Source organism: Teleopsis dalmanni, chromosome 1, assembly GCF_002237135.1.
Source record: "Teleopsis dalmanni isolate 2A chromosome 1, ASM223713v2, whole genome shotgun sequence".
NCBI classification, from domain to species: Eukaryota; Metazoa; Arthropoda; class Insecta; order Diptera; family Diopsidae; genus Teleopsis; species Teleopsis dalmanni.
The window spans coordinates 117792310-117808227 of record NC_051846.1 but is presented as its reverse complement, the minus strand read 5'-3'; the positions used below and the strand labels follow the sequence as shown (position 1 = coordinate 117808227).

At 31.0% G+C, this 15918-nt stretch overlaps 1 long non-coding RNA gene across 1 annotated transcript; it reads left to right on the top strand.

Annotated features, from left to right (window-relative positions):
- The first annotated feature begins 2027 nt into the window (after positions 1–2027).
- On the top strand, positions 2028–14045 carry LOC119667912. Its single transcript, XR_005251443.1, has 3 exons — positions 2028–2097; positions 13642–13775; positions 13840–14045. It is a non-coding gene; the product is annotated as an uncharacterized LOC119667912 (long non-coding RNA).
- The last annotated feature ends 1873 nt before the right edge of the window (positions 14046–15918 follow it).

Here is a 15918-nt window from a genome sequence, read left to right as displayed (position 1 = left end):
AGCTCCTAAAACCTCGTGAAACCGTCAATGCTGGTCGCTATGAACAACAAATGATAAATTTGAACCATACATTGATCAAGAAACGACCAGAATGGGCCAGAAGACACGGCAAGGTAATTCTGGTCCATGACAATGCACCTGCACACAAAGCAAAACGGGTTCAGGATGCAATCAAAACACTTGGCTGAGAGCTGCTACCCCACCCGCCGTATTCACCAGACTTGGCTCCTTCCGACTACCATTTGTTTTCATCGATGGGACACGCATTGGCTGAGCAGCATTTTGATTCCTACGAGGAGGTCGAAAATTGGGTGTCTGGTTGGTTTGCTTTAAAAGACGAACAATTTTTTTGGCGTGGTATCCACAAATTGCCAGAAAGGTGGTCAAAATGTGTAGAAATGTGTGCCAATACTTTGAATAAAATGTTTTTTACTTTCCTATTAATAATTAGTGTTTTATTTTCACCAAAAAACGCTCATTTCATACCGGTACACCTAATATTATCACCTTTGTTTAAATAATAAAGAAATAAATTTGAAAATATATTTGAAAATCAAAATCTATTCTTTAAGAAAACTCTGTCCCTGCGAATATAAATATAAATTTATTGTCACGACTTTGGACGACGGCTGAGGATACCCTAGCAAAATTTTGAACAACACTCAGAAAAGTGTCGTTACAAACATAACTTCCTTAATCTAGAATTTTTAACATAAGTATTTAACATTAACTAAGCCAAAACATGTAAAGCCATGTAATTAGTCTCTTTTAAAAAAATTATGAATTCTGAAAAGGTACACGCAATGGGGTAAAGTCAGCAATCAAGCCAATAGCGAACATATTGTATTTTGCTTAGACAGAACCATATAGAAAAAACTCTAAAATCAGAGCAAATGCACATATAACTTCTAGTGCATGCGTAAGTACCCAGTCAGCATTTAGACCAAAGAATACTTTTACAAGAATGGAAACTCCGCCCACTTTAAGCGTAACGCAAAGAAATTGCATACGAAAACTTATTTTTTATATCATTTTGGCACACGTATTGAATACATGTCATCTTACCACGATAACATCAAATTGCTCTCTTTTGGGGTTGCAGTATAATAATTTGTTGGTACTTGCTCATCATATGTTTACATTTTAGTAATATAAAACACTTGTGCGTATTTTATTTGGTCAATAATATCACATTACGTGAACAAAATATATATTGTTGTAATTGTGCTATACCTACTTTTTGGTAACTGCTATTAAAGTGTTTGAAAAATTCTTTATCTAATTTTTGAATATAATCTACGATATATTTAGGAGATTGCGCCAAATTACAGTTATCAAATATTTTTTCCAGAGTGAAAAAGTTTTCATTTGAAATAACATTTGTCAAGGGTAGGTTAGCTTGGCAATTGTGTAATTTGTGAATTTTAATGTATAACCACCCGCATACATAAATAAATGCATTTCTGCTAAAGAATATACGTTCATCCATATCAATATCAACATTAAAATCAAAACAATGAAGAAAACAGTGCATGGGTTTAATAAGCATATGAGACTCCTGCCAGAACGTGTCGATCACTAATGTATGACTGCATACAGTTTCTAAACTCTGATCAGGGGAAATTGGAGTAGGTGAATTAATGGTAGGGTCTACGGTAGAAGTACAGTCAAATTCAAATAATTGCTCAGTATTGCCATTTACTATGCAATTCAAATAATTTAATCCCCATCTCTTCTGAAAAAAGCAAGTGAATAAATGTGGAGTGATCCCTGCAAAATTTCCTCCACCACGTCATATTTGTTCGAAAAAATATTCTATCACATCTTGACAAAGTTTTTTTGTTATATATTTACATAAAGAGGCTTTTTCGAACAGAAGTGAAACAACAACAAAAATTTATTTTTTAAATTATTTTAATTAATTGAATTTTTGGCTGACCATACAGTTATATAATTACTTAATTGTTAAGAATTATTAAGACATGGTAACCCTGTCTTTTATATTGTATACCAGTATTTTTAATAAAGTTCAGTTTGTGATTAAACTCGAAAGTGTACACTTGTATTCTGGGCGCAGATATAACAATTGGCGACGAGGTAAATTAAAAATTTTTATATGATGTCTACGAAGGATGCTTTGAAAAAGCTAATAGAGCAGCAACAAAAATTTATGAACCAAATGATTATTCAACAGCAAGAATGGATGCAACAAATGATTGGAGCGAATAGCAATGATGCTACAAATGTTCCAGCATTTCATAAATTTGACAAAGTAGCGCAGTCATGGCAATCCTACTTGGAACAGCTAAACCAACATTTTTTTGCATATGTAGTGGTAAAAACCGATAGGAAAAAAGCTTTCTTTTTTTTTAAGATCAAACTTATGATAATTTAGTAGAAAAGCTAACGGCACATTTCCATGAAAAAAAGCATGTATTTGCTGCACGTTATGTGATTTTTTTAGGAATACGATGAATCCAAGGCAAACGTACAAAGACTGGATAGCGGAACTGCGGAGATTGGCCAGAGATTGTGAGTTTGTTTGCACTTCGGTTACATGCTCTCACAGTTTTATCGACGAAATGATACGTGATCAAATTATAGCGCGCACTCCTCATGATGCAGTTCGTGCATCAGCGTTACAAAAATTACAACCAACATTAGAAGATGTTTTATTGATCGCATAATCGTATGAAACAACAACAAAAACAGTAGCAACCTTGAAAGAAAAGAGTGATGACCAAATGCAAATACACCATGTAAAAAGTAAACACATAAAAAATGTCAAGAACAACAAATACCAATCGTGCTCTGGATGAAATATTTCCCATTCGAGAGAAAATTGTAAATTTAGCAGTGCTATTTGTAGAGCATGCAACAAAAAAAGTCACAGCCATGCATGTCAAAACGAACAACAGAAGATGTACGGAGGAAAAATCAAAATATAACTCGAAATAATTACAGAGGGCAGCAAATGAAAAAGAAGTATAAAAATGTGTAAAACATAGAATTAGTTGAAACAATTATCAATGTAACTGGTGTGATAAAGAGTGTTAACAATAAATACTTTATTAACGTGCAAATTTTAAATAATAGCATTCAATTTGAAATGGATTCTGGTGCTTCAATTTCTGTAATTAACTACAATACATATAAATTACTAAAATGTCCTCAGTTAAATGAAAGTTATAGACTTATTTATGGCTATGGTAAAGAATCTATTCCCATTGCTAGAGAATTGATTACTAAAGCCAAATGTGGAAATAAAGAAAAAGATGTAGTAATTATTGTTGTTAAACACGAAAACGCAAATAACTTTTTCGGAAAAGATTTGTTTGATTTATTTGGGTTTAAAATACAGCAAATAGTAACCATAACTGAAAAGGAAACGCATAAAATTGAAGGTATATGTAACAAATTTAAAGAAGTGTTCGAACCGGCGTTGGACACAATAAAAAACTTTGAAGCACAAATATTTCGCAATTACTCGAATTTAAATCAGAAGTATCGTAGAACGTTTAGTAAGTGCAGGCATATGGAAGCAAGTAAAATTTTGCAACTGGGCCTCACCTATTGTTCTGGTACACAAACCAGCAATTCACTTAGAATCTGTGGAGATTTTAAAGTAGCTGTCAATAACCAGATCGATATCGAACAATATCCATTGCCAACTAGAGAAAGTTTGCAGCATAAAATTCGATATGGTACATATTTTTCTAAAATTGATTTAAAAGATGCATATCTGCAGATGGAGCTGAATGAAAATGAAATGAAAAGTCTATAATGGTAGTCAACAAGCCCCTAGCGTTATTGCAGTATCAGAGATTAGCTTATGGAACAGCTAGTGCACCAGCAATTTTTCAGAGATATATTGAGCAACTTATTCAAGGTGTACAAGGCTGCGGTAATTATCTTGATGACATCATCATAACCGCACCAACCATAGAAGAACACTTAGAACGCTTGGAAAAAGTGTTACATAATCTAAAACAAAATGGCATACGTTGTAAAAGAGAGAAATGTTCGTTCCTATGTGAGGAAATAGAGTATTTGGACCGGCGTATAAGTGACAATGGTATTTTGCCAGATGAAAAAGGTCTTCGCGCAGTAAACGATTTGAAACCGCCGAAAAACGTCCAGCAAGTTTACTTTATATTTAATAACTTTATACCCAATTTCTCACAAATTTCTGCTCCAATTAATATGCTGCGCCGGAAAAATGTTTGCTTTCAATGGGAACATGAACAGCAAGAAGCGTTTAATTCGTTAAAATTACATATTGTAAATGCAACTCAATTGGCACACTTTCAAGAGCACTTGCCAATTTTATTAGCAGCTGATGCATCTTCATACGGCATCGGCGCTGTCATTTCCTACCAATATCCAGACGGAAGTGAATGGCCAATCGCTTTTGCATCAAAAACGTTAGATGCACATCAAGTTAAGTATAGCCAAATTGAGAAAGAAGGTCTTGCAATAATTTTCGCCGTTAAAAAATTTCATCAATATTTATACGGAAGAAAATTTATATTAATTACTGACCATAAACCACTGACTAATATATTTAATCATAATAAACATTTACCACATATGACATCAAACCGACTCCAAAGATGGTCCGTCATTCTTGTGGCTTATTCATACGAAATTAAATATCGCAAATCTACAGAACATGGTAATGTAGACGCCTTATCTCGCTCGCTGTTAACATTGAGAAGCCACCCTTTAATAAAAGAGAAGTTCTCAACAATAGCTGCGTTTCAGCAAACATGATCTGCTCAATTTTACATGCAAAACAAAAACAATGGGGTGAACCAGCAAATGATCTGGTTCACTTTCTAGTTCAATGTGGCATGTATGTAAAAGATAAAAGTGGAACGTATTTTAATGCAAATGAGGTTGGCAATGCGATGCAACGGTGTAGTAAAATTATAAACAAATCTATGGTACATTTATATATATTTATTATTGATTTTATTTATTTATTTTATGTACTTATTTATTTAACATGTCGTTATTATTTATTTCAAATTAAAAAAACAGAACAATACATAAGGAACCAGGCTCTCCAACATAAACGTTTATAAAAAAACCATTGCAAACTGCTTGCAAGTTTAAGCTATATTCATGCTTCCTTTTGAAATAAGCCTAATTGCTATGGTGAGGTGCATTTATTTTAACATGTGTGCTGTCAATCACGAACGGAAATTTTGCAATTGATATAAGCTAAACACTAGTTCCTTTAATTATTCTCCATACAGAAGCTTTTGGTATGCCAAAACAAATACCAAATTCGCGAAAAGTATTTATATTTGCCATATACCACAAAAATATGTAAATTTCCTTCATTGTACTCGTTCAATTGTGACCACCACGGTTATTTTGTATTTGCTGATTGGATTTTATTAACAAATCTATTAAAATATGAAACATAATTAATATATAGCAATTGTATTTTTTATGCGCAACTACCAATCAAATAATCTTTAACGGAACAATTATTGATCGTTTCCATAAAATATCCACTATATCCATGCTGATGCACTTCATCCCTTGAGCTTAATACACTTGGACTAGTGTTTAAAAAGAAAATGGAGAAGTCAGTTTTGCTCTATAATTCTAATAAAATCTGCAATTTCCATTTATTTACTATAGAATTAAATTTAAGTTTTTAAGTAAATACTAAATAAAAACTTACATTTCATACTTCAGACGTTCAACAGATTTTATTAATTTTCCATTTTTTAGATTTTTTGTATTCAAAATTTTCTCACTTATTTTTTTAGCGCCAAAATTATTCACATAAATTTATTTTGTACACAAACCCAACTGGCATATTTCATGCGTTGCCAATTATTTTCAAACGTGATCCGTATCGTTTCAGCAAAGATGATTCAGATCATTGAGCGGATCATGTTTGCTGAGACGCAGCTGATATTGTTGCCTTTGTTGTCTTCAAATCGAATGGATTTAAGAAGAATTTCGGCTTTTTGCAGAAAATCCAATTGTTTAATTGATCCGCAAAAGCCTTTTTTAAGTCCTAAGCTACTGGTGCTGTTTGAATTGAATACATCAAAAAGATTATTAAAAAACAGAACAAATTCAGCAGTGTTAACAGTACTCGTATTACTTGAATCAAGTAAACCTGGGCCCTGTTGCACCAACACTTTTCACTTTTCACTTTGCAAATTTTTATAAGTTTTTGAGCATTTTTCTCTCATTGACAACATAAAGCATTAATTTGAGAATTGAGTTATGCAAAGTTTTGAAAACACTCAAAAAATGCAAAGCGTTGCACCAAAGTACTTTTCAATGAAAAGTAAAGTATGAAAAGAAAAGTGAAATATTTGACAAAAAACTGCTTTCTTTGCAGTTTCTGTTGCACCAACACTTTTTACTTTGCGCTTTGCAAAAGTAAACTGCAAAACTTTTCAAAAAAACTGCAAATGATTAATTCACTTTGCAAATTTTGCAAAGTGATTTCTTTCAATGCGTAAAAGGAAAAAAAATCATTAATAAATAAATAAAAATAGTTTAAAGAAAATAGAAATAGAAAATTAGTTTAAGCAAATATTATTGCTGTTTTTGAAATAAATTTAGTTGCAATAATTAAAGGGATTTATTACCGGACAATACTTTGAAATTGTGAATTAAAGAGTTATGTTTCTAAAAAAACTTTATAATACATTTAATATAAATATTTTATGTGAATTATTGTTCAAGCATGAACACTTATTTATTATAATGAACAGTTTATTATTATTATAAGTCTGTTATCGTTCAAATTCTCCGAATTGTGAACTAAGAAAAAACTCCTATAATATCCTATAACAGCTAACATTGTAACATTTTTAAATATCTAATTATCCGTATCTAATTATGATAATAACAATATATTTCTAAGGACAATAGAAGAAAAAATCACAAGTGTCTGGACTTGCGTCGTTTTTTGAACCTTGTTTGAAATGTAATTAAAAATAAAATTAAAATTAGTGATAACAGACAACATATTACAGTGGACGTCCAATATAACGAATTTTATGTTGCACCCCTTGTTCGTTATATCGAAAAATTCGTAATATCGAATGCTATACATTTACCTACCAATATGGTTATTTTTAGGAGATTTCATATATTTGAGTTCATGAATTAACTTATAAACGCGTACGAGTATATATTTTTTAAAAGTATTTTTTATTCGGTTGTTACAAAAATTATTTATAAGAAAGGACGCATTCAATCATAGTGTAGAGTAAAAAAATCATTAATTTTTGTTTGTTTTTTACTACACTCAAGACTTTTCTGAACAGCTTTTTAAAAACTAAAATTTAATTCACAACGATTTAAACGTCCGGCTTTGTCAAAATTAATTTTTAAATGATATTTTCAAACAAATACATATTAAATATAAACACCTTAATATGTACATATGTATGTCTGGATAGTATTTCGTATATGATAAACTGAATTTGTGAACAACAGATCAGTGGCGCCTGCATATATGCATTTTGCCATATAAAGGCATTTTTCTCAGAAAAAAAAAAAAAAACGGACAATTACATGCATATTCTAAGCTGAATAATGCTAGTTTTATAGTAAAATTATATTCAAAAGCATAATTTGTGTAAAACAAAAACGAATAAGAAACAAAAAATTTTTTGTTCGTAATATGGAGCAGAATTTTTTTTTTCGTTCGTTATATAGAACAATCAATGTAAATATTTTGGGTGTTCGTTATATCGAAAATTCGTAATATCGAGCGTTCGTTATACTGGACGACCACTGTATTTTAACGTTGATAGTAAAATTAGTTAAGTCAGTTTTAAGGTAATTTTGTATAAATTGAGAGAAATGTTTTAAATAAAATCAGTAATTTAGGCCATTTATGCGTAGGTTTCTTTTGTATTAGGATAATACACAGCGACAAGTAAACAACACTTTAATAACTTATGATATTTTAAAATTAAATAATAATGACAGATTTTCAACTAAATTTTTATATAAAAGCATCTTATTATATTTGTTAACTTTGTTTTTCAATATAATTGTTGTTATAACACCTCATACCCTTACTCCTTACATATAAATTCTTTTTTTATAACTTTTCAAACTGCAAAATAAATTAAAAGCATAAAAATGGTCTCTATGGATATACACAACTTCTTTATCTACGATTCAATGTCAATAAAAGAAATCGTATACAAAAATTTTGTGTTTTGTGTTAATGTATAACATATAATTGTACTAAAATTATACAAATATTACAAATTGTAATAATATAAATTATTAAAATAAAATATTATTTTAAAAACTTTTATTTTGAACAAAAATTAAACTCATAAGTACATACTATGCATAAATCATGTACTCATAGCATCAAAATATCAAACAAACAAAAAACAAGTATACATACAGAATCGAAATGCTTTCAAAAACCAATACAAAATGAAAGTGATCTAATTTTTTGGGTGCAACGCTTTGCTTTGCATTTTATGCAAAGACTTTGCAGTCAAATTTTTATTTGCAAAGTGCAAAGTAAATTATGTTAAGTCTTTGGTGCAACGCTTTTCACTTTTACTTTGCAAAAAAAAGTCACTCATAAATTTTGCAAAGTGAAAAGTGTTGGTGCAACAGGGCCCTGATTTACACAATGCTCTCATTCCTGATGCAACTGTGTTGCTAAATACTTGAGAAGCAAATCTGACACGCATTTTTTGAAAAGAATTGGGCCTAATATGTGCATTTGTCAAGTGAGGCGCACATCGAATAGTTGATTTTGAATCAATATTAAAAAAATGAACATTATCTTCCCAACTTACTTTACAATTACTAAATATTACATTATTACTGCTATTTTCTAAACAATTCATAGTACTTTTCATCAAATGGGATGCATCATAAAAAAAGAATATCTTTTCATCATTGACTTTAAAAAAAGGATGATGCACATCTACTTTTAATAACTTAGCTAATTTAATATTGTTTCTAAACCGATCGCAAACAAAATGGTATAGCTATAGATTACTGCCTTGAAGTTGTTGAATCACTTCAATAACATACGATTTTAGAACTTCACCCTTGCAACTTCCATTTACAAAAAAGTATGTAAGAAACTGAGACAATTTTACTCCTGCGATTCCTTGTACCAGAACTTGAAATTTTGCAAGTAATATCTTTACCACCAAAATCTTCAAGCTCAACTATTTTGTCATTAGGCCTGTCATACTGAAGGTGGCCTTTCAAAGACATTCCATCGTAGGATACAGACACGAATCTTTGTTCGTGTGAAAAGCCACAGCTTCGTAACTCCAAAGCTTTAATACTACAATGCATGCAGCAAAACAATGGCGAAAACAATTTCTTACATATACCTGCATATTTAGCTTGCTACAAAGCTCATCTATCAAACCCTCACCTAAATTCCTTGCAACACTTTCAATAGTATTACATTTTGAAAGCAACTCTTTGTTCTCTTGTTTAAGTTTTTCCAAACTTTCATTTTTTCCCTAATTTCTACTTCTTTACATTTAATAATTTCATTTTTTTCTTCAACTACCTTCTCTAAATTTTTTAATTTTATTAAAATTTCTGAATAAGTAAGTTATTCTTTTTCTGAGAGTTGCTTCAGAAAGACTATTGTCTGTTTGGACCTCTTTTCCACAAACAGAAATTTTATTCCTATCATAGGTTTTTCTAACTCCTATACTAGAGAGGTGATTTTGCTTTTCATTTTCCACATTACTTTCGTTGTCAATTTCATTTTTATTTAAATTACTCATATAACTTAAATCTAAATTAACGTCTGAGATTGCGCATTTCGAAATACGTGCAGAAAAATGATTGTTACAGGCAAACTTATTTTTAGTTTGCCCAACTACTCCTAAGCGCTTTATCCATTCTGTTCTAATTTAGTAAATAATTATCAGAATTTAATGAAATACAAAACTAAGAATTAATTATAGAGGAAAACAGAAGTATATTTTAGTAGTTACATTAAAACGATCAACAATTAAAAAAAAACATATATACCATAACTACAAACAATAACACAAAGTAATATCACGTTTCCACTACGTACTTAGTAAGTCATATAGTAACATTGAGCTTTTTGAGTTTCCATTATCATGAGTTATTTAAGGAATGGGAAAAAACTATTATGTGTAAAAAAGTTCTAGTTTTAGAGCTTTTCTGTGTTTATATTTTAATTGTAAACAGATTATATTAAATGTGGCATTGTTAGAAGAAAATAAATCAGCATGGAAGAAAACGCAGAAAATTTAAATAATTTAATATATAATGTTTGTAATGTTGTTCACAATATAAAAGCGGCAGTTGCTGCATATACAAAAGAACATACAATACTTTTAAAAAAATTACAAATAATTCAAGATCAACAAATGATAGTTCTTTCTTCAATGATTACTAGAAAAAGAAGGAAGTGGACCTTGGTAAATTATTAAATAAAGAATAAAATTTTACTGAGTTGCTATATTAGATAAGAATGAAATCCGTATGTCGGTTCTGGGAAGACAACAGAGGGCTTCAAAACAAGTTTGAATACTAAATAACCATAATCCAAATAGAAAAGAAATAAAGCGATGTTTAGTTCAAATTTTCAGTAAGTTTTATTTTAACTAATAGCTAATAATAACATTAATAATTTATAAATTAATAATAAAAACAACCCAAAATATATACTTATATTTTTCATATAATTAGATTTTATATAATTAAAAATAAATATTTATGAATAAATAATATATTAAATTTTATAATTATATCAAATATGGGTCATTTTTTTACAACTCGGACACCTTTTTGACCTCTTAATCTCCGATTTGGCTGAAATTTTTTTTATGAGCTCCTTTCATAAAATAAGAAGACCCGTATCTCGGGAAAAAATTTTGTGATTTTTTTCCTAGGAGATATGGACCCATGGGGTTTTGAGAATTGGGATAGTAGACACATTTTCAAATATATCTCAAGTTCTATAAAAGGTAAAAACTTGAAATTTACAGCGTTTCAAAGATAATTGATTGAGCTTTTATAAAATTGTTTAAACAATTAAATTGTTTATATTTAAGTACTAATATTAACTATTAAATTTCAAAAAACAATTTTTCTTAAAATATATCCCCAGAGATTCTATTTTTTATATTTTATTTAGATTTAGTTTTAAATTTTACTGCAAAATTAAAATTTTCGAGATACCAACTCCTTTTTAAATTTTTTAATATTTTTTTTTCTCCCGCAAAACACATCAAGCACATACGTACTACATTTTCATTGAATGAATTTTCAAAGAATATACTACATACATATATTATAATATAATATTTTTGATTTCGATTAGTAATAAAATTCTACATAAAACTCAAAAATTTCAGGACGATATTGTAATTAGAAGTACTTTTAAAAATTTATTTATCCCAAACACATACACACGACATACATACATATATCACACCAAACACATACACACGATTTCTCAGTAAAAAAAAAAGGAATATGTCACACAAATTTTTCTTTTTTACTTTTGATTCAAATTAATATATAAATTCTACTTCAAAAATAAATATTTCCACTGTTATATTCCTTTTAGAATTAATTAAAAAAATTAATTAATCAGGTGTCCTTCACGTTACTCATACGTACCATAGTACCATAAAATCAATTTTCGAAGGAAAACGATACAAAAATTTTTATTTTTTATTTCTGAATTGAGTTTATCATTAAATTCTACATAAAAATGAAACTTTTTAGGACGTTAGTATTCTCAGAAGTATATTTATTGAATAAATAAATCTCAAATTTAAAATTTTTAATAGTCCTGCAGTAACTAAACAAAATTAAAATATCCAGCTAACTGAGACAGCATATATAACCTCTTCCTTTATTAGTGTGTACACAAATCATTATATTAAAAGTTTTATAATACGAGACCAAATAGAAAACTCCAATTTCATATCCTATTTCGGTAATCGTTTAATTTAACGTAATGCCGGTTCATAAAACTCCACCATAAGGTGGAGGCGAATCAAATCACGAGCAACAATCACAACAAGAACAACAACAACAGCTCAAAACACATCAACAAACTGTCCTATGCTCAAAAGCATCCAATAATAAAAATCAAACAACACTACAACAATCAAATCAACAGCTAGAACTGCAAGATACAAACAACCACAACAGAACCAGCAAATAGAGAAACAACAAATGCAGCAGGAGTACCATATAAATTTACAACAACCAAACCATCAACAACATAACATAATACACCATCAAAACTTATTCAGAATTCGGAAAACTGTGATACTAACTTCATAACTGCAAACAGAACTGAAGATGCAACCACAAACAAAAACAATGGCTTCAACACGCCAATAGTGAAAAAGACAATCCGAAGCTCCTTTGTGTGTGTGAAGACATTGTCATTGTTAATTCTTATACGTTTTAGGTCATATTTTTTATTCGTGTAGATAACATGAACTGTTTTGCTTGTATTTCTTTGAACTCCCCATTTGAGCGTTGCGTTTAGGTAATTCTGCAAATTGTCTGTGGATATGTTAAAATTTTTATTAGCTGCAATTAGGGCTGTATCGTCTGCAAAAGTTGCTATCAAACTTTGAGGATCAGAAGGTATCGGGATATCAGCAGTGTATTGCAGGTAGAGTAATGGACCCAGTAAGCTTCCTTGAGGCGCACCAGCTTTCATTTGTTTAAGTTCGGAGATTGAGTCTTTGTACTTCACATAAAAGTATCTATTTTGTAGATAGCTCTTAAGTATGAGGTAAAAGTGTGCCGGATGAAGTTGCGATAGTTTAGTTAGGAGACTTTCATGCCAAATGCTGTCGAAAGCCGACATCAAGATTGTAAGGCCCAAATTTTATTCTAAAATTTAACCCCACAAATCAAATGAATAGTCAAATATGAGTTTTAAATCCACTTAGTAAAAAAAACATGTTTCTAAATTCAATAAAATTTTCCTACAGTAACATCCATTTTTATTATAAACAAATGACCCTGTAAATTTCATATTAGAGACAAACATTTTGTATAAACGAATGACCCTGTAAAGTAAAATATGTTTTGATTAATTTTTTGCCGCTAATAAAAGTTAGTTAAATTTGTTATAACTAATTCACTTGTTTGTCTGCATAAACAAATTTAAGAAAATATCGTGCACGCATTTTTCATATGATGCAGTTATTTTTATTGAATTTGATTGCAATGCGTACAACAATAAGAAATTTGTTTTGACAAATTTACGGGACCTTGTTTACTTGAAGATAATTTTTGTTTTTGCCTGTAATGGAGGGAATTTCAAATAAAAGGGCTGCGAAATTGCCAAATCGTTCTATTTGGAATTTCTCCTGTTACAAGTAAGAACTATTTTGTTAGGGACGATAGTGGGAGCTCGGACTAGTTGGTCCAGGCACATGTTGATTCGTTTGGCCATTGCTGACGATCACCATGTGAATGGATGGACTGGTTTGGGCGAAGTGATGGTGGTTGAATTACCTTCTGCTTGGCTTATGCTGGCGTAGGGTAGTTTAACCAGTTGAGTTACCTGCTGTTTGGCTTATGCTGGCGTTGGGTAGTTTAACTAGTCATCCAGTTTTTTTTTTTTGGCCATAGCTGATGGAGGAATGGACGACGAGTCACAAACACTGTCAGAAGGCGTGTGGGACAACGAGCGTTTGGCAATTGCTGACGGACGTGGCCAGGCGTAATAGCAGGAAGGGACTCTTGTCTGGTTTTTGCTGACAAAGGTATTGATTTATATTTTATTAGAGTTTCTTTAGGTTTAGCTATTTGAAATTTCTCCTGTTACAGATTTCAACGATTCTAATGATAGCAACTTGCGCACCACTGACATCAACATCATACAACATTCTACACAGTTTACAACATCGTTACAACATTGTTACAACATTAACAACATTCCACATCATTGACAACATTTTCAACATCGCTGTCTATTACTTTCCACAACTTAATTCATATTTTTTTTGGTTAAATAATAAACGTTGCTTTAAACAGAAGTGTCTCTATTATTTCACATTTATAAATTTCTTATAACGAACCCTGGTATACTCGCTGAGTATACCCCAGCTGTAGATAGGGCCAGAAAAAGGTCGTTACAAGATATACCGCCGAGGAAAATTGTTTTGAGTCAATATCACTTGTTATTTTATTAACAACTCTGTGAACTTGTTATATAGTCGAATACTTTTACCGAAAGCCGAATCGATGATCAGGTATAAGTTTTTCTTTGAAGAGAATCGGTTCTAGTCTTGATAAAATTATTTTTTCAAACAATTCAATTTTGACATAACTGATAGTAGGCTAATTGGTCTGTATGATTTTGTTACAGTTATATCTTTATTTGGTTTGGGTATAGTTATTACTTCTGTTACTTTTCATACTTTTGGGAAATGCTTAAAGTGCAGAGCGCGATTGAACACATTTCTCATATACACAAGTGTTTGTTGAGGCAGCTCAGTCAAAATCGTTTCTGTAATACTATCATATCCCGGTGATTTTCTTGCTTTAATTTTATTTTTAATACTATTTTTAATCTCTGTTATTGAGACTTTCTTTATTGAGACATTTCGAGTAGAGTTGCTCTGTGCTTCGTTGCCATCTTGCTACGTTGCCACTGAACGTAGCTTCAAAGTAGGTGGCAAAAAGTTTAGCTTTTTCGGTGTTGGTTGTAGACCAAGTTCCATTTGCTTTCTTCAGTGGTGGTTGATGCATTACAGAGTTGTTAATATTTGTAGTTACTTTCCATAAAGAATAGTTTGTGACTTTGTCAGCTGTCAAGTTTATTATGTGTTATTGTAGGTTTTTATTTTTCTCATAAAGTAGCATATTTTTAAGTTCTTTGGTTAGTTTGTTTAAGTCCTTTTTTAGTTCGGGGAACCGATTTATTTGCCATTGCTTTCTCAGCTTTCTTCTGTCCATTACCTTACGTTTAGCGACCGTCGAGATTTCATTTTAAATGTCGTTTTGTTAAAGAGCTACAAATTGGACTATAAATATAAATATTCGCAGTCACCTGGCATTTGTCAATTGACTGTGAATTTTTATCGTTTCTAGAACGAGGTGTAGAACCAAGATCTACCTTTAGGTAGTGTTATGTTGTCATGTAGTGTATGTTTTCACGTAATTATGTTTGTGTTATTTTATGTAGTAGTAGTAGTAGTAATTTCATGTGTAATAGTAGTAGTAACTTTATGTAGGCTGACTGACGTGGTCCGAATGACTACATCTTAGCTTCTCGGGGAGCAGATGAATCTTTGCATTTTGGTGCAAAGTGTAGTTGTTTGTTGGATCGATGACCCCAAAGCAGTTAGGTCATGTCTCTGCTGGTTTTGAGGTTGCCAGCAACTAGGCGGGGTGAAAGAAAACACCCTGAAGATATGAAAAAATCTGTAGTTTTTGTCCCTAGTCTAAAATTTATATATAAGGATAAATGGTGTAGTATGTGTGAATGTATGAATGAGAACCGAACAACCCCCCAATTTACAGTGGAACAGCTATACCTGTAGGAACTTGGTTGCGGGCCTAGTGACGACCTTCATAGCGAATTGCGGATACCAGGCGACCTCCGCTTTCAATTTGCCTTCTGTCAGTAAATGCTCTCTGCCGATGGCGACTTTATACTTCCCTAATACTCGTGGGATATCTTATGGATACATTTAATAAACTAAAAGGTATGATGCTACTCTTATCGCATCAAACACTACTGCTGTCGGGCAGAAAATAAACAACGACCAGTCGACTGTTGTGTCACAGGTCAGTGAACCTTTTGTAGATGGTGCTGTTGGACACATCTGCAAAAATATACACGCTGTGGAAAATGTTGTTTTTCCACAGTATACTGATGCTTTTTTTTTTTTTTTTTTTTTT